Here is an 18799-nt window from a genome sequence, read left to right as displayed (position 1 = left end):
ATCTTTCAAACAGAAAAGTTAAAACATCTAATGACTTTGCTGATTTTGGTTTTCTTCTTTCCATTCTATAAAGTCCATTTGCTTAATTAGTTACCTTGGTTCTCCTTTGTTACATCGGCCTGTTTGATTGGACTTACCGGTAATTAGATTAACAGGTTGTCACTGTGTTTTGAAGCAAGCAAAGGGAGCTCTGATTAAGGGGATGTTATAGCTGTTGTGCTCATACTCAGCGAAACCACTAGGGGGAACCAAACTAACTCTTACTGATACATGTTAGGAAGCCTAGTTATGAGCAGTGCAGAATTTGGGGGAAATTGTTTGCATGTTGTAGATGCAAAAATTATGATTTTAAACAATTCATCTGTTCTCTTAACATTTTAGCACATCATTACCCTTTTCACTCTTATTATTTTCTAGAGGGAAACATCTAACCGTTTAGATGCTTTCACATCCGTTGAAAACCTCATTAGATCCATTGTTCAAGATTGCATTTTTTTTTCCATTGGGAAGATGCTGCTCACGGCAACAGACTGCTGAAACCTCATTTAGTCAATTTGAAAGGACTCCCAGAAATGCTGCACGATTATCTCTGTGGTGAACAGTTACCATGCGAAGGTTCTGCCATTTATTGTAGCAATCTTTATCATTTAGAGTTAATGGTATTTTCAAACAATTTCATTTTAAATCAAGAAACCATCCTACCTATGTGCCAGCAGAATAGATTTTGTCAAAATATATGAACTGTGAAAAATTTAAGGATGACAAAGACAATATTTAACTTACTTTCTAATAATGTTCATAGACCTAAAATGTCTTGCTTTTGTAAACATATATCCTAAAGGTATGTATGATGTTATGATGGATTTATTGTTATTTATTTTGGGGAAAAACTATAACTGTGTGATGCATAAGAATATTAGTAAGGCTTGGGCTGGTCTCTGGTTTTGTTGGTCCACTTCTGGTTGTATCAGCTACTAAAAAATTACAAATTTTTGTTTTAACCTCTATGTATTTTTTTCATTAAGTCCCTTCTTTAACAAAAAATATTAGTCTTAGATTGCACATAAACAGTAAATTGCTACTAAAGTGAGTTTTTTGTGATGCTAACTTTCTTCTCGTTAGCCGTGTCCCCTACATGGCATTTAGCAGACTTTAAACATTAGCTTGTTTTCTACTTTCCTTCAAAAGTATTTTTCTTCTCGTGACTATTCCATGAAAGACTGGGTTTGTTTAATGTGTAGCTATTATCCTTCCATATAAACATATTCTTCAACATTGGTTGTTGATTTCTGGAATCACAATGGACCCCATTACATTTCTGATAAATGCCTTTACTCTGCTTTTATGCTGATAATGAGAAAAAGAAAAAGAGAGGACCAATCCAACGTCTAAAAGAACATGTGAATGAATGATGCTGGGAGAGCAATAAAATACAGCTAGAGGACACGTCTATTTAAGTCAAGGATGCAGTGTCACAGTTCAGATGGAAGAAATAGGCTTGTAAAAGATAAGAATATATTTGCACAGTTTGTTCCAGGTACGCTGAGAACAGCATGTGTTATAAACGATATGTGAGCGATATTATGCAGAAAAGCATAGCTGTTTATTTTTTTCTCTTAAATAAGAGATAAACCAAACTAAAGTGACATGTGATCCATTCAGAAAGCAATCAGCTGCACCCAAAGACAGCAGGGCACAGAGTGGCAATGACAATACATTATACGGTAGTCTGATTTCAAACAAAATAAAGCAGAAAACTAAGTAATTATGCATTTTTTCCCTACCAGATATTAAAATCAAAATTATACTCTAAAGTTAATCAAGAAAAAAAAATGCATAAGATTTAGTCTGAGCCTTGAGAGAAAATAAAAGTCAAATTGATCAAAGGGCACAAATACAGTTTAATTCAAATGATAAAATTTAATATGGGTAAGAAATATGAGATAATATGAGTTCTGTGTTTTTATTACCCCATGAATCAAAAATTATATCTAGAGACAGCAGGTTAATTGGCTCTGCACTTACTCACAACTAAAAAAAAAACACCATCCCAGGAGCTCCATGATGTCTCCTTTAGTTTGAAAAGGAGGAGGTTTTCATTATTTTTCATTATCATGATATTTCATACCACTGTTGCCTATGCAGTGGATTTGTTTTTAACACAATGTCCTTTCAACCTTGTCTTTCTCTTTTGTACAAACACTATAAACATATAAATATTTAACAAAAAACTTTTTTAAATCATTTTTTTAATATGTTAATATTTAATCTTTTCTTGAGAGCAAAGTGGATTCAAAGTCAGATTCCTTTTTATTAGTACCACCAAAAATCTGTGAATGACAACAGCTTCTCATTGAACTTTTTGGGCTATATGGATATGGATTATATATATATATATATATATATATATATATATATATATATATATATATATATATATATATATATATATATATATATATATATATATATATTCATGTTGTGATGGTAAGGTAATAAACAAACTTCTATTTGATTTTTAAAATTATGATTTAGTTAGGTAAAAATAACCCAAATGACATTTTTTGTGTTTAAATTTAAGAGCAAATAAGACACTAATAGCACATATTACAAAGTGTGCTACTCCTTGAAATGTAGCAAACAAGTTTGGCGAAAGTGTTTGCTACTGATGGGCTCCTAATTGTCCTCATTTACTGTACAAACTCATTTGCAACGTGTTTATACAGTAATGGCCAAATCTGTTCTGAACTAGCAGGTCTAATTAACACAAACAAGGATACCTACTCCTGTTATCACGGCCGGTAATTTGCCAAACCAATAACTTTTTGGTTTCTGTAGCAGAGTCAGCAGAAGAACAGACTGGGATTCCTGCTGCAGATGGAACTTACGATTACCTTTTGTACTTTATATTATCCTGTTAAAAATAATAGTGGATGAATAAGTAGCATTGCTGCCATCATTCTGTATCATAAATCTTTGCGGATAGTGAAGATGGACAATGAGGATTCAGCTTAGAGATAAAGATATGCACAAAAATGTGAATGGTCATATGCAGTTCTTGTGTTTCCATCCATCCATCCATCCATCCATCCATCCATCCATCCATCCATCCATCCATCCATCCATCCATCCATCCATTGATAAATTAGTCCCTACATATATTATGTTTTTAGGACTTTTGATTTTAGAATTTCTTTTCACCTCAACATGCCCCCTTCCTCTGCTTCCTTCACATCCACAAGGTGAAGCCATTGTGAATTGGTTATTCAAACTCTTAATTTTTTTCTTTTATCTTTTCTCCTTTTTTTTCTGTCTTTCCTTTCCTGTTCTACTTACATTGCAGTGCCCATATAATCTGTAAAAATAAAGGAGGAAAAAAATGCTCTTAATTAGTAAAAGCTAATTTGACTTTATTCCAAACTCTTCAAGATAAACTTTGGTTTAAACCAAAAAATATGCCAAACTGTGATATCATTGCATCATTTCCCCCCCCCTATAGTTATTTTTTTTTAGCCATTTTCAATTCCTTTTTTGTGTACAGTACATGGTAACTTGGTTTAGTGGAGTTTAACCAGATTAGTCAAGAGTTTTTGACTGAAACTCTTGTAATTTGAAAGGACATAGTTGTGTATGTATTCAAAATGTGTGTAGAGTTGACTGTTTAAGCTCAATTCACCCTTTCATTTGTTGGACTAATGTACAGCCAGTCAGGTGTGTTTTCACGTATGACAGTCCAAAAATATTTTGATTAAAACACCTATTTGCCAACCCAACTGGGCTGGGCGTCAAATATAAAATGATTGCATAACATCAGTAAATTATTTAAACAATTTTGGTTAAAAAAATGTATGCATCTATTCTTGTTCTTTTACCTCAGTTGGAAATAAGGTTGACAAAAGGAATTTTAACATTTCAAGTGACACAAAAGCTTTTAAGATGTTTTATGAATTCAAACAAATCTTAATATTAATGCAACATTAATAATGCAATGGAGCCCAAGCTTTGTGTTGGTGTGCAATTGAAACAGTTCAAGGAGACCCTTGAATATTTGATTTTATACTGAAAGAAAAAATAAAACAGAACAACAGGCAGATTTTATAAACAATCCATGCAACTTGAAGGACAGCCAACAATTGGATAGAAATGAATGATTCATTTTATCCCCCGTGGCCCAAGCAAGAGATAAACAAGATACCTGAAAGATAAAAGAAGACCTGCTGTTGTAAAGGTAAACGTGAGAAGGAGTCAAGTCCTTATTAAGCATCATTCGATAGGTTTGAAGAGGCAGTGTGGAAGATGGAAACAAGATAAGAAGAAACAGGAATTATGAAGGTAAATCTAAGAGGACACCACTAAGAGTACATGAGCAGAGCATTAAACATCAGAGCAAATATTACTAGAGCAAGAAACTGTTCATTCAAATTATTTTATAAATTTAACCAAGTGAGACGACTAAGAACTAATTTTTTAAAACGCAAACGTGGGACCCGCGCTGGAGATTTCAGGGAGTAAAGCCTGGGTTCTGTTAAAGCCTTGCTACATTAATTAGCACCACCTGATGACGGAGATTAGAGGACAAAGGATGATGATAGAGAACCATAAATGCTGTTGTCTAAAACTTTTTAACCAGTTTGTGTATATTGGGACAAATAATGAATATTAACTATATGGCTGTCACCGTTTTGGTTCTGTTATGTTTTCTTTTGAGTCCTCAGTTTTACTTTGCTCCATGTTTTCTGGTTTTAGTGGTTTATTTCTTATTTTGTTGTGTTTCCTGGTTATTTTTTGTTTTCAGGTTTTTTATGTGTTGCCCTCTGCTGCACTCTTGTGTTCTCCTTTTTCCCTAGCTCCTTTCCTGTTCTGTTCTGTTCTGTTCACACCTGCTCCCAATTTCCTTGTTAGTCCTCTCTTTGCTTCAGTCTCCCATAAATACTCTCTCTGTTCAGTTCCTCGTTGCTGGTTCCTCGTCTAACTTCCTCCAACTCCGTCTCTCTGAGTCTTCCACCTTGTGATAGTTTTCCTCCTGATGTCTCCATGGTTTCTGGTTTGTTTGACTTTGTTTTCATGTTTGATTTTTTGGATTTTGGTTTCCTGCCTCAGTTGTTTATTAACTCTTCATTAAATCATCAAGAAACTCACCTCTGCCTCCCTGCCTATGCATTTGGGTCCTCACACCACAACCCAATCTTGACAATTGCAATCTTAAAAAAAAAAAAAGATGAAGGGTTTTCTTTGACAAGGTTTTAATTTTTCAAAATCTTGTTTTGTTCTGATTTTTCATTTTTCTGAAAGAAAAAAAAAATCTTTATTTTAGTATTTACCCAAAATGATCAGGGAATACATTTGGAAACTCTTATTTACTTACTTCATGCATATTTTTGCAATATCAAACAGATGTTGCTTCATTTGCATAGTGCAAAAACACACAGCAGGTGGAAAGTTGGCCCTTCCGTAGAAAATTGGTTGACAGAGGAAACTTTGTAATGTGTCATAATTAGAGACTCATTTAAGAGATCAAATTGAAACCGTCTTCTTTTTAAATCAAAGCTGTTTCTTTGTTAATGAGATCTTGATCTTCATTTTTAGAAGAAAACATTTTTCCTTATTTCCCATTTTCAAAGTGACGATTATTGAAAATAAATTAGAGCTGATTAAATTGCTTCAGTTGCCTTTCTCTCGTAGGATGGATGGTGACGAAATACACATTCAGCTTTCATTTGACTATTGAAGCTCGAAAGGTCCAAATTGAATGCTATAGATCTTTTCCATGGCCAGTGCAGCTAATATAAAATCAGATGTAGAAAAAAAATCCAATATGGAGATAAATTAAAGAGATGAGACTGAATCCTGATTTGGACGGAGAGAAGCAAGCAACTCCAGTTTGGAGTGGGTGGGCAGCTTTATTTCATTCTTGAGTGACTGACTTCATGACCGATGGGCCCTGAATTACTGATAACATATTTATTAATATGAAACATAGAAGGGGAAGGAGAAGTCACACAGGAGACCTAAATATATTTTCTTGTTAAATTAATTGTTTAATAATCTGGAATTAAAGGTAGTTTCAAGACAGAGCATAAATATATGTTAACTACTTTCTAATGTTGTGACACTGGTCCCTCGCCATATGCTCTGATATGGTGACATACATTCACCATCAATCTGAAGTCAACCCGCTCCAGTTTCTCGATTAAGATTGTGTCCTAATCTAGACATAATTTCCAGTTTCTTATTAGCTAATTTGCAAATGAGTGAGGAACATCTGCAGGCATCAAACCAGTGAGTTGTTTTATTAAACTAAACATCCATTTACCATTATGCTTTATCCCTGCTGGGGTCGCAAGGGGTGCTGCTGCCTATCTCCAGTTGTCTACGGAGATAGGCGGGGTCCCCCCCTGGATAGGTCGCAAGTCCATCGCAGGGCAACACAGAGACAAACAGGACAAACAACCATTCATAGTCACACCAAAGGAGAATTTAGAGAAGCCGATTAATCTAACCATCATGTTTTTTGGCTGCGGGAGGACGCCAGGGTACCGGAGAGAACCTACATGCTCAGGGAGAACATGCAAACTGGAGAAAGACCCTGTCCCTGGAATCGAACCCAGAACCTTCTTGCTGCAAGGCAGCAGTGCTACTCATTGCAGTTAAGTTATCAAACTAATTCAAAAGCAATTCAATATTGTCTTTGAAAAAGTAAACATAGAAGGCTTCATGTTTAATTAAGTTAAAAAAACAAAACTATTTTCCCTTCAAAGAGATAAATTGGTTTTATAGCACAATTCTGTGCAAATTCAATATCTTACCCTACATTAGAAGGCTCTTAACAGCATTGGTTATGGTAAACAGGAGGTTCTGTGTTTTTTTCTATCTGAAAATAAGATACATACAAGGTATGCATGATCATGTCTAAGAAAATGACCAAATGTGAGAAGAAAAAAAGGATTTGATGTGATACTAACAGAAAAAATCTGACCATGAATGAAAACCCGCAGAGGAAGGAATTAATAACTGGAACACGGGGGAGCAGGTAGACAACATGGGCAAAGAGACTAAGGGAAAATGGCTAGCACCAGATAGATATTGTAACAGCATCAGTCTGATTTGTTTTTACATATAATAAAAATTAAATCAAACAAATATTTAAATCTATACACAACCATCACATAACTAACAACACATAACTATTAGACAATTAAGGCAATAGAAGTGAAGGGCAGCAGAAGGACACAAGAGCACCACAAGCTACTTTCACCATTTCTTTTCACTCTTGCACAGCACAAAAAGGAACGTACAAGGAAAATGAGTGAAAAAGGAAAGAGGAGTTCTGCCATCTGCAGAAAAAGTCAGATAACTGCAAGTTAAAGAGGTACTAGAGATGGACTATTAGACAGAACTGGGGGAATACTTTGTGTCATGGTGTGAAACAATGAAATTATTTTAAATAATAAAAAAAAGCAATTTGCAAATCCAGGTGAATAGGACTACATTGGTGAAGAGCTTAGGTTGAATATACAAGGGGATATAAACATGAAAGAGGAGACATAAAATAAACTTGCAATGACTCACCAAAAAAGGTTGGCTGTTGAAATGGAATCAAACAGAAATTTAATTATACTGCAATAAGTCCATTTAAAAACCAGCGTAATAAATTTTGTCACTTTATTTGGGTATTTTTTTCTATTTTATTTTTTTATGATTAAAAATTGGTGTATAGATTGGCTACGAGATACTTTCCTTCTTAAATTTACTCCATAAAACCTAAAATCTGAAAACTTTTTTATAATTTCTGCAAAGCAACAGTCCAGCCTCAGATTTCTGGAATTAACATAAACTGTTTTAAAACTGTTTCAAAGATTATGTGATTTTCTGTCAACCATCAGCAAGATCAACCGCCAGCTTTTACCCCTGCCTCACTCTTTGTCATTATTGTATTTACAGACGAAAAGTCCCTCAGTGATTGGAAGTTTGAGCTCAAATAGTACAAATACACATCATATATATGTACATAATACACAGTGTGGCTACATTTTCCCTATACTATATTATTCTACTCCTTGATATTTAATTTGTTTATTGGAAGGATACGTGCAGAACCTGTTTGTAATAGAAAGCATTAGAACATGTCAAAAGCAAATTCTAAGTATAGCTTTGATTAAAATATACACAGAGCTTCATCTGCAAAGTATCTTAAGAACACAAGAGGCTAATGAATGATGGCACCATCCTTTCTTCAAAGAAAATCCAAATCCCTGCACAGACAGGTAATTCAATAGAAGAAACCTAAATTGAATGTAAACTTTGGCAGATAAAAGTGAACAAAAGGCTTTGCCCAAACAAAAGGAATGAGATACATGTGCTGAGGTCAATGAGAGAACAGGAGACAAAATAATTAATCAGAATCAGAAAAACACTTTATTGTCAACTTTATTAGACATAAAATGAATTGGCTGTGGTGGTACGGTGCTACACACAGAGAAACACATAGTTGAATACATAAATAGAAAGTGTAGAATAATTAAATGCAAGCTGAATAAAAATTTTATGAGACCCCCCCACTGGCGATTCACCGGGTTGAGCTCCAGCAGGAGTTGCCCTCTCTCAAGGAGCACTTTTCCTCAGCCCTGGCTGTGCATGAAGGTGAGCTGAGTATTTCTAGCTGGTATCACTCAACCTCATGCACATGCTCGCTCCTTACCCTCAGCCAGGTGACATCCTGCTGTATGTCCTCAGAGCCACTTTAAACATCCCTGAATTGGGTTGCCTTAGCTTCAGCCTCAGCCTCCTGACCAATCCTTTTAGTACCAGTCCCTTCATGGTTCTCCCAGCATATTGGGGGCTCAGTGGAATGGCCTCGTATTTTTCATTTAGGCTTTGCCAGGCCCAGTCCCGTGAGGATTTAAAAGACCACCAGCCACTCACCAACAAAGCCTCAACCCCAGGCCGGGCTACAGGGGGAAGGCCTTGATTTTATCATCAAACTGAATGCTTTTGAATCCCTCTTAGGCCCCGTCCACACGAAGTCAAAACGAACACGAAACGCTGATATTTTCTTCTTCTTCTTATGAGATTTTATGGCGGTTGGCAAACTTGTGAAATGTGCATTACCGCCACCAACTGATATGGAGTAAAGCAAGGAAACAGGAAACGATTCACCCCCCCCCAAAAAAAAAAAAAAAAAAAAAATACAATAAAATAACCTGTGTAACTTAAACCCACATAATACTAAATTATACTAAATTACATTTGCCCGTATAATTTTAATTTACTCTAGGTCATCGTACCTCTGCCAGTTTCTGATGGTCCCATTGGTCTTTCCATCATGCTTCCAACCATCTCCCAGTTCATATCTTTAACATCCAGATATTTTTCTGCAGCCTTCACTATTATTTTGATTTTTTCTGTTTTTTTTGTCGTCTGAGCAGTACAATTAATCACTTCCACCATGAAAAGAACAAAATTAGTCTTTTTAACAATTAGTGAGTCTTCATCAATTTTTGGAGATTTCTCTAGAGGTTTGAAATTTGCCGTGTGTTGAACTGTAGGTTTGGGTTTTTCTGACTGAGATGGGATCCTTTTTGCAGCTTCAGCATAAGTTATTCCAAGCTCAAATTTCATTTTTTTTATTTCTTCAGACCTTTTGCTTGCTTCACAGCCGCGATAAGCAGCAGTATGTTCTCCACCACAATTACAGCATTTTATTTTAGCTTCTTTTCCACATTTACCATATTCATGTTCTCCTGCACACCTTCCACACCTCTGTTTCCCTTTACAAACTGCTGCAATGTGTCCGAATTTTTGACATTTGAAACATCTCAATGGTGGTGGATTGTAGATTTTGACATTGTAACTGATGTAACCGATGAATACTTTGCTTGGTAATTGCTCTTCCTCGAATTTAATTAGTACAGATAAACTGTCAGATCTTTCTCCGTTTCTTGTTGTTTTTAACCGTTTTACTTCTTTTACTTTTGCACCGCTTATGTTTTCCAGAATCTCTTTTTCAGAAATTTTCAGAGGAACTCCTCCAATGACTCCCCTGCTGATCTTTTTGTTCTCCATTAGGCTGCACTGAACTCTTATCCCGTCAATTTTGTTAATACGTATTGCTTTGCCTTGCTGGGCGCTGTCTCTGCAGTTAATTAGCAGGTCTCCACTGTACAGAATTCTGGCACCTCTGACTTCTCCAACAAGTTTATTGATGGTTTTTGTTAAGTGAACCGGATTCCAGTTTGTAAAAGAGTCTGCCTGATTAACGACTTTGAATATGACTTTGAATTCATTTTGTTGTGCTGTGGAATGTATGGATTGATCATCACTGGATTGTTCTGAACTAGATTCCCCTTTAACTGATCTCTGTTTTTTCCGCTTTTTCTCATTTTTTGATGCTGCTATCTTCCAACCTTCATTGTCACTATTTCCCTCTTCCATCCCACAAGAATCGCTTCCTGTTTCCTCACTACTCACGGCCCAGGACATTTCTCCACAAGCAGAGCAGCTTCAAAACACGCGCCATGCACCAAACGACCAACCTCCGCCAACGCTGATATTTTCCAAAACGTTTGCCGTAAAGACGGAGACGTAAAATAAATGTGAGCGTCCACACGAATGCATGAAAACGCTGCAAAATGTATGCCAGGCCTGTAAGTGGCGCTGTGGTGCCAAAGCAAAAATAAGCGACGAAATGTAGGGCATGTGCACTAATATTTATACATGGTTGCCCTGCGGGTCTATTTTCGTGGTTAAGTCAAATTCAGGTGCTGAACTATGTGGTCGATATTGCTCTGTTCTTCCTGGAGATATTCCAGAAGAAGAAGATTCTGTTGTAAGCCCGACCAGCCCGACAGCAGGGTGAGTAGCATTAGCAGCAACGGCGCCATTGTTGTTGTGATGTGTCGCGCTTGCGTGTTTAGAGGCGACGCTATGACGCATGCGTGTAAAAAAAAAAATGCGGTTAGGGTGTAAACATGGAAACGCGAAAACGGCGTTTCAGAATCTTCCCACTCTGAAGGGTGAATAAAAAAATGATCGTTTACAGACCCCCGAAACGCCGGCTTCGTGTGGATGAGAGGCTGGTTTGGTGAAAAATTTGTGCGTTTAGGCCAGGGTTCGTCTTCGTGTGGACGGGGCCTTAGAGTAGTAGAGTCTGTTTACCTTGGGAGATCCTGCCATAGCCATCTGAGCCCCTAACAACATAGCCTCTGGGTTCATTTGAGGACTGAAACTCTTCTACCTTAATGTCATGTTTCAAGGAGGGAAGTTTAGCTCATAAAAGAGAATACTAGACACACGTTGACATGCCCCCCTATTTAATATGGGAATAAATGTATTCATGGCCAGCATATAGGATCACCTTTATTTGTAACTGAAATTGTACATTCCTACAAAAAAGTAAATTTTCCAACTTTTTAACACATTATTTTAGGAGTACAAGCAGATTTCTTTTTTTTTTCTTTTTTCCAAGGAATGTTCAGGGTACAGTGTGTCTTACTCAGAGACCCAAATCTGGCTCAAACCAGGGATTTTTCAGCTTCTGCATCATTGCTCACCAATGAGTGACTTTATCTGATGCATAATCTCTTTGAAATGCTGGTTACTTGAGTTTGCATTTGGCGAAGGATTTGTGTTGAGCAATGAAATCAAAGAAATTTTATCCAGCAGCATTGGTCAGCCAGGCCTCTGTTAGACCCAATTGTTGGAACCAAAGAGTAGCCAACAGCAGAACGGATGCAGGTGGATCTCATCTTGTTCACATCAACAACAGCTTCCCATTATACACTCTGAGTTGCTGTTAGGTTGTGAATGCTTCTATGGTCAGAAATATTAACATGCCTTTTTTACATTAGCTGAATATAATACAGGTAAATAATTTACTTGAATGGTATGAATTAAATAGAAGAAGCATGACTTCCATAGAAACAAATAAAACAGATTTAAAGGTGATAGCTGTAAATGTAACTCCTCTTTACTAACCTTTGATTGGCATTAGCAAACATTTGACTTACCTGTCCAGGAGCAGAGGAAACAGCCACATGGGTTTTGAGCCACTTTGCTTTCTTGAATTGGCACCTCCATGTAAAAGCTTAACCAATATTCAGCCAACTTAATTTTCTCTTTTTGACCTTGAATCAAAGATAAGAAATGCAGAGAAGAAGCCATTTCTAAGCCAGGTTCTACCAGGATTTAAAAAATCCCTGCGCTCCATTTAACATGACTTCAACTCTCAACTGAAGAACTGGTATCATGATTTCCTCCCTTTGAAGTAGGCCTATTTACCACAGATCTTTACAAAGCCTTGATACTTGTGAATGGAATTCCACATTTGCTTATTTGTATGTTAAAAATCAAAATGAATGATCTCCTGGTGAGGTTGAGACTTTCAAGTCATGTTATTTTTCTTTGTTTTCAAACCTAACACCTGCAGACTGAAAACCAGAGAAAACCCGCTGTGTGAAAAGAAAATTATCTTGCAGAAGAAAATCTTTGTGAAAGATCTTTGAATTTCTAGCTGCGCAGAAAAAAACCCCTCTCATAAATGTTACCTTTTGTTATTTCCGTGAGTGACAGTTTTATCTAAAACAGTTGATAATAGCCGCTTTCAGCCTCAAGCAAAGACTGAATACAGCTTGTGCAGCTTCTGCTCAACCTCTTAACCTAAACACCTTATCACTATTTGATATTAGCTCATTTAAAATAAAATATGTGGTAATAAGTCCGCTCTTTTATTGAAAAACACCACTAACATGCCTAACTGGATGTGTTTAGAGGCTTTGTTCTACAGATCTGTTTGATTTGAACTGACTGGATCAATGTCACTGATGTAAGACAGTGTTTATATCAGGTATTCGATCAAACCTCTGACGATTTTTAATATAAAGGTTTGCCACCAGTACTGTCTACATTGCATTAGCATGCTTCACTCTTTCCCCCATATATTTTCCTTATCCGTGTGCAAATCAGTGGGTGATGCAGCGGCTGAGTTTCACAAGGATTCCATTTGGCAGACCGGGTTTATTAATGCAGAGAGGAGAGAGCACAAACTCCTGCCAAGTCAAATGAAGGTGGGGTCTGGCACAGGAGAGAAACACTGTGATTATTAGATCTTCAAATTAACGATAAATTCCTGAGGGTTTAAAGCTCCCCACTGCAAAGCAGTGTGAAAAACAGGGAAGAGCTAAAAAATACTCAAGTAGTGGCTCATTCATTAGTGTCTCATTACCTTCGACAAGCAGTGAGACCACCATCAGGTCCTCCAAAGCAAGTGAGGGGCCTAAATCAGAAGTCATTAAACCTTTGAATTATTGTCTAAATTTGTATTTTGACATGTAATGGTTTAGGGTCGTTAGTTGTTTCTCTTGACCTTGTTTTTATATTTGCCTTTTTTTTTATATATATAATTGCTGTGATGAGCTTTAAGGTTATATGATCAACCTCAATTTATTTTAATGCTAAAGGCAGTTGAATTTTCAGCTTCCTTTCGGTTTTGATTTACCTGTACAACACATTTGTTGCCATTTGGTTTGCAAAAGAAATTAAAGATAACTAAATGGTGATCTTGATGAGCATTTGCCTCCTTTCTAAACATGTATGAATTGAATTTGACCCTGCCAGGGGGATGTTTTTTCTTCTAGGATATGTGAACACTGTTATTGGCAACATATCAATATTGAGTCAATAAGTATTTTATTCTGCAACAGTATATATAAGTTGGCTTTGATAAGACGTGATAACGGCCAAAGACATTTATTAACAAAATAAGTAATTTGTATAATGATTTACCAAGAAGCAGGACAGTAGGAAATTGAAGGCCAAACAGGCCCTTATGCTAAGTTCAAACAGCACACAGCAGAAGCAGCGAAAATGCGCATGCTGCTTCATTTTTGATGCTCGTACAAGTTTAGTTCTGAAGCGCAGCTGAAGCATCTTTGCTGCTCTAGCTGCGCAATCATAAAGTAGGTCTGATGTGCATTGGACGGAGCTACCCTATCCTTTCTTAGCCTGTAACAATGGCAGCTATATTTGCTGGAATAAGTGAGTAAAAAGTAGTTTTAATATGTTTTTAAGTGAAAGTCCACCTGAAACCTTCATCTGTGCAGTCATTTCATCAAGATTACAATTCTGTCTTCAAATAATATTTTGCTCTTGGAGCCGCTCAGACACCCACCTCTACCCCCTTTATGACATGTTCTGTTTAATTATTACGTCTGTGTAAATGATACCTTCTTTGTAAAGCACAGCTTAACTGTTTCCAAACATAAATAGTTATTCTCCATCTTCCATTGACAAAGAGCTTAAACTCTTGGTTTTGCTTTGTTCAACACATTGATGTTGACTTATAATAAGCTTGTTATATTTAAAAAATTGTGTTATTCAAAGGAGTTATAATACATTTTAGATTATTAACCCAGGAACGTTTTTTTTTTTTGCAATGCCAGCATTGTTATTTTCACATGTGTTTTGTGTTTAGTATACTTATGCAAACTTTTTCCAGCTATTTATTTCATCATCTTGGCAGCCACAGCTTTCTCTATTCCAGATGAAACTGAGGAGGAACAGAGGAATCGTTTTTAACGATAAGGACCTTAAAGAGTTGTTTTCTTTTGGAAGCCTTAAAATAAAATTGTTCATTTTTCTTTCTATCTAATATTCTTGGTTACTTGACTCTAAATAGGAATGACCACAAACAAAATTATGCTGACTTATTACTGTTTATTATCTATTAAAGTAATTATTTTTTGATTCATGACCTCATCTGACATCCTCAGCAAGGTTTTCAACTTATTATCTTGATAATATAAGACAACAGTTTCTTAGGATCTTCTAGTCTCAGTCTGTAATCAAAAGGTCATTTAGGAGCTGTTTACAGTAGGATTTAATATCTACGCCTTAATATCTATGCCTCTATGTCATTTTGAGTTTTAAAATGCTCAAAAGTGAATCACTGTGCACTTTAAAACCTCTTAAGAAAGGACAGTCTGGCAGTGACACAATAATTTGCTCTCACCAGGAGTTCAAGGAACAAAGCTCTAAACAGAGATGTTGACAAAAATGAATTTTTCAACAAAAGCTGTCCTTGAAGCTTTCAGTTAAATGACTGAAAAACAAGAAAGTTATGTAATGATTGTGGGAGGTACCAGCAGTGGGATGGAAGTTCTGTACATAATAAATTAAATGTTGTCTTGAGCTTAAATGCAACTTAATCGGTACATAGAAATGTGTAACAGAAAAATTATTCCATGATTTCAGATTCTGCTCATTTTTTGTCTCTTTGTCATTTCTTATTCTTGAATGTAAATGTCATCTGCCACTGTTTACACTGTATTTACTATCCATAATTAATTTACACATAAGATATTAAATATATATATATTTTTAAAACACAGCAACAATTTTTAATCTTTCAGAGGATCCAGGTTGGTTCAACCAATGATTTTAAAATCGTATTTTAATCTACTTTTAACTTATGAATGGGCCAAAGGAAAAAAGTCAAAAACAGTAATAACAATTTTGAGAAAATTATACAAAAAATAACAGCCTGGTGAATAAAATCATCAAATACAGTGGGGCAAAAAAGTATTTAGTCAGCCACCAATAGTGCAAGTTCTCCCACTCAAAAAGATGAGAGAGGCCGGTAATTTTCATCATAGATATACCTAAACTATGAGAGACAAAATGAGAAAAACAAAATCCAGAAAATCACATTGTCTGATTTTTTAAGAATTTATTTGCAAAATATGGTGGAAAATAAGTATTAGGTCAGTTACAAACAAGCAAGATTTCTGGCTCTCACAGACCTGTAACTTCTTCTGTAAGAGGCTCCTCTGTCCTCCACTCGTTACCTTCATTAATGGCACCTGTTTGAACCCGTTATCAGTATAAAAGACACCTGTCCACAACCTCAAACAGTCACACTCTAAACTCCACCATGGCCAAAACTAGAGAGCTGTCAAAGGACACCCAAAACAAAATTATAGACCTGCACCAGGCTGGGAAGTCTGAATCTGCAATAGGTAAACAGCTTGGTGTGAAGAAATCAACTGTTGGATCAATTATTAGAAAATGGAAAACATACAAGACCACTGATAATCTTCCTCGATCTGGGGCTCCACGCAAGATCTCACCCCGTGGGGTCAAAATGATCACAAGAACGGTGAGTAAAAATCCCTGAACCACACGGAGGGACCTAGTGAATGACCTGCAGAGAGCTGGGACCAAAGTAACAAAGGCTACCATCAGTAACACACTACGCCGCCAGGGACTCAAATCCTGCAGTGCCAGACGTGTCCCCCTGCTTAAGCCAGTACATGTCAAGGCCCGTCTCAAGTTTGCTAGAGAGCATTTGGATGATCCAGACGATGACTGGGAGAATATCATATGGTCAGATGAAACCAAAATAGAACTTTTTGGTAAAAACTCTACTCGTCGTGTTTGGAGGAGAGAGAATGCTGAGTTGCATCCAAAGAACACCATACCTACAGTGAAGCATGGGGGTGGAAACATCATGCTTTGGGGCTGTTTTTCTGCTAAGGGACCAGGTCGACTGATCCGTGTGAAGGAAAGAATGAATGGGGCCATGTATCGTCAAATTTTGAGTGAAAACCTCCTTCCATCAGCAAGGGCATTGAAGATGAAACGTGGCTGGGTCTTTCAGCATGACAATGATCCCAAACACACCGCCCGGGTAACGAAGGAGTGGCTTCGTAAGAAGCATTTCAAGGTCCTGGAGTGGCCTAGCCAGTCTCCAGATCTCAACCCCATAGAAAATCTTTGGAGGGAGTTGAAAGTCCGTGTTGCCCAGCCACAGCCCCAGAACATCATTGCTCTAGAGGAGATCTGCATGGAGGAATGGGCCAAATACCAGCAACAGTGCGTGAAAACCTTGTGAAGACTTACAGAAAATGTTTGATCTCTGTCATTGCCAACAAAGGGTATATAACAAAGTATTGAGATGAACTTTTGTTATTGACCAAATACTTATTTTCCACCATATTTTGCAAATACATTCTTTAAAAATCAGACAGTGTGATTTTCTGGATTTTTTTTTCTCATTTTGTCTCTCATGGTTGAGGTATATCTATGAGGAAAATTATCGGCCTCTCTCATCTTTTTAAGTGGGAGAACTTGCACTATTGGTGGCTGACTAAATACTTTTTTGCCCCACTGTAAAATGATAAATTATAAAAGTTGCGTTTTGTGCCTCAGAACTAGGGGGAGACCTTGGCTAGTTTTCACATTTTTTACTCTCATATTGATATCTTGGAATCAAAATCAGAATTATCATATATTAATAAAAAAATTACCAGATGAAAGCTTCAGGTATATTTTTTGTATTCATGCCATTTTCATATCTTGTGTCAGTACAGAGTTATAAGCAATCTAATGAAGATTGTCACAATGTGACAAGTTGCCCCACCAAAGGGTAAGTTGTCACACTATGTGAGGTAAGATGTCACACTGGATTTTGCAGCCAATAGAATAAGGACAAAATTATTATTGTTGTTATCTTTTAATGGAAAATTAATAAATGACAATAATTCACTTTTATTCCTCATGAAATATGAAAAACCATTAAATATTATGCAATAAGCATTACAAAACTGACACTTAAACTAGTCCTGGAACAAAAGAAAATCTTACTAGTCAGACTCCTTGTCTAAGTTGCAGTTTTGGCATACATAGACCAAATTGTTAGGGTTGCATTCTTCATGTGCCCATACTTAGAATATTGTGCACTGCCAATGGTGTAACGACACAACAATAGGCCCGTAAGCAACATTACAACACCCCATTCCACCCCATCTTCATCATTCTTCATCTTCACTTGACATGGATATACTTTAGTAAATTCTGCTGTAAATTTAGTCTTATCGGGCTACCTTCAGTTTCACAGCTCCCCTCCTCACCCACGCTCTCTCCATTCATCTCCTGGTCGCAATCTTCACACACTGTAGCAGCAACGTCCACTTCTCTGGTTCTTTCATTTTGGGAATTTTGGGAAGTTTTTTCCCGTTCTTCCAGCAGCTCTTCTTTCCTTTTTCTTTTCCGGAATCTGCTTAAGTACCTCTTTTCGGTATCCATCGTCGCTAACACATTGTATGTAATCTGCGCTCTGGATTACCCATAGTTGCAAGTCGTAGTGTAAAAATAAAATACTCAAATACATTTTTCTTATATTATATTAATGTATTTTTTCCAACCGTCTAAACCCACCTCATACTAGTTTGATTGGCCGGACCTCATTTGTACCCCAACACATGGCAGATTTCAACAGGATGGTGAGCCGTTTAAACACAACACCAATAGCAAAGCAGACAGTGGTACTTTTAATTACTATGTTAATAACTGTGTATAGTTAGTTAAGAGGAATTTTTCGCACCATTGCATCTGCAAAGAGACGTCTTAGTCCACAATTGTGTGGGGGGCCAACCAGGTGTCAGTGACGGGGCCCCTAAGATGTTGGGGGCCCCTAGGCAACTTCAGTCTCTGCTTAGCGATATTTACACCATTGTGCCCTGCAACAACATTTCCCCTGGGCAGCTGTTTGTCAGTGGTTCTATGCAGACCAGACACAGGGACTCATCTTCTTCCAATGAGGATTCACCTGGAGTTTTTCATTTAGTACTGTATCTTCCCTCTGCTTCTTCCCTGTTCATTGCTTCTTTTGCACTTTAAATTTGGTAAATGTTCTGGTGAACTGTGAGGTAGCCACTCACCATTGCTGCACCTCTGTGGCTTGGTGAGAACCAAGGGGACTCAATCTCCTAGCAATCAGAGAGTGCAGGTACTTTTGGTGTGGCCG

Source organism: Cyprinodon tularosa, unplaced genomic scaffold (assembly GCF_016077235.1).
Source record: "Cyprinodon tularosa strain WSP-4 unplaced genomic scaffold, ASM1607723v1 ctg33, whole genome shotgun sequence".
NCBI lineage: Eukaryota > Metazoa > Chordata > Actinopteri > Cyprinodontiformes > Cyprinodontidae > Cyprinodon > Cyprinodon tularosa.
This window is presented reverse-complemented; position numbering follows the sequence as displayed.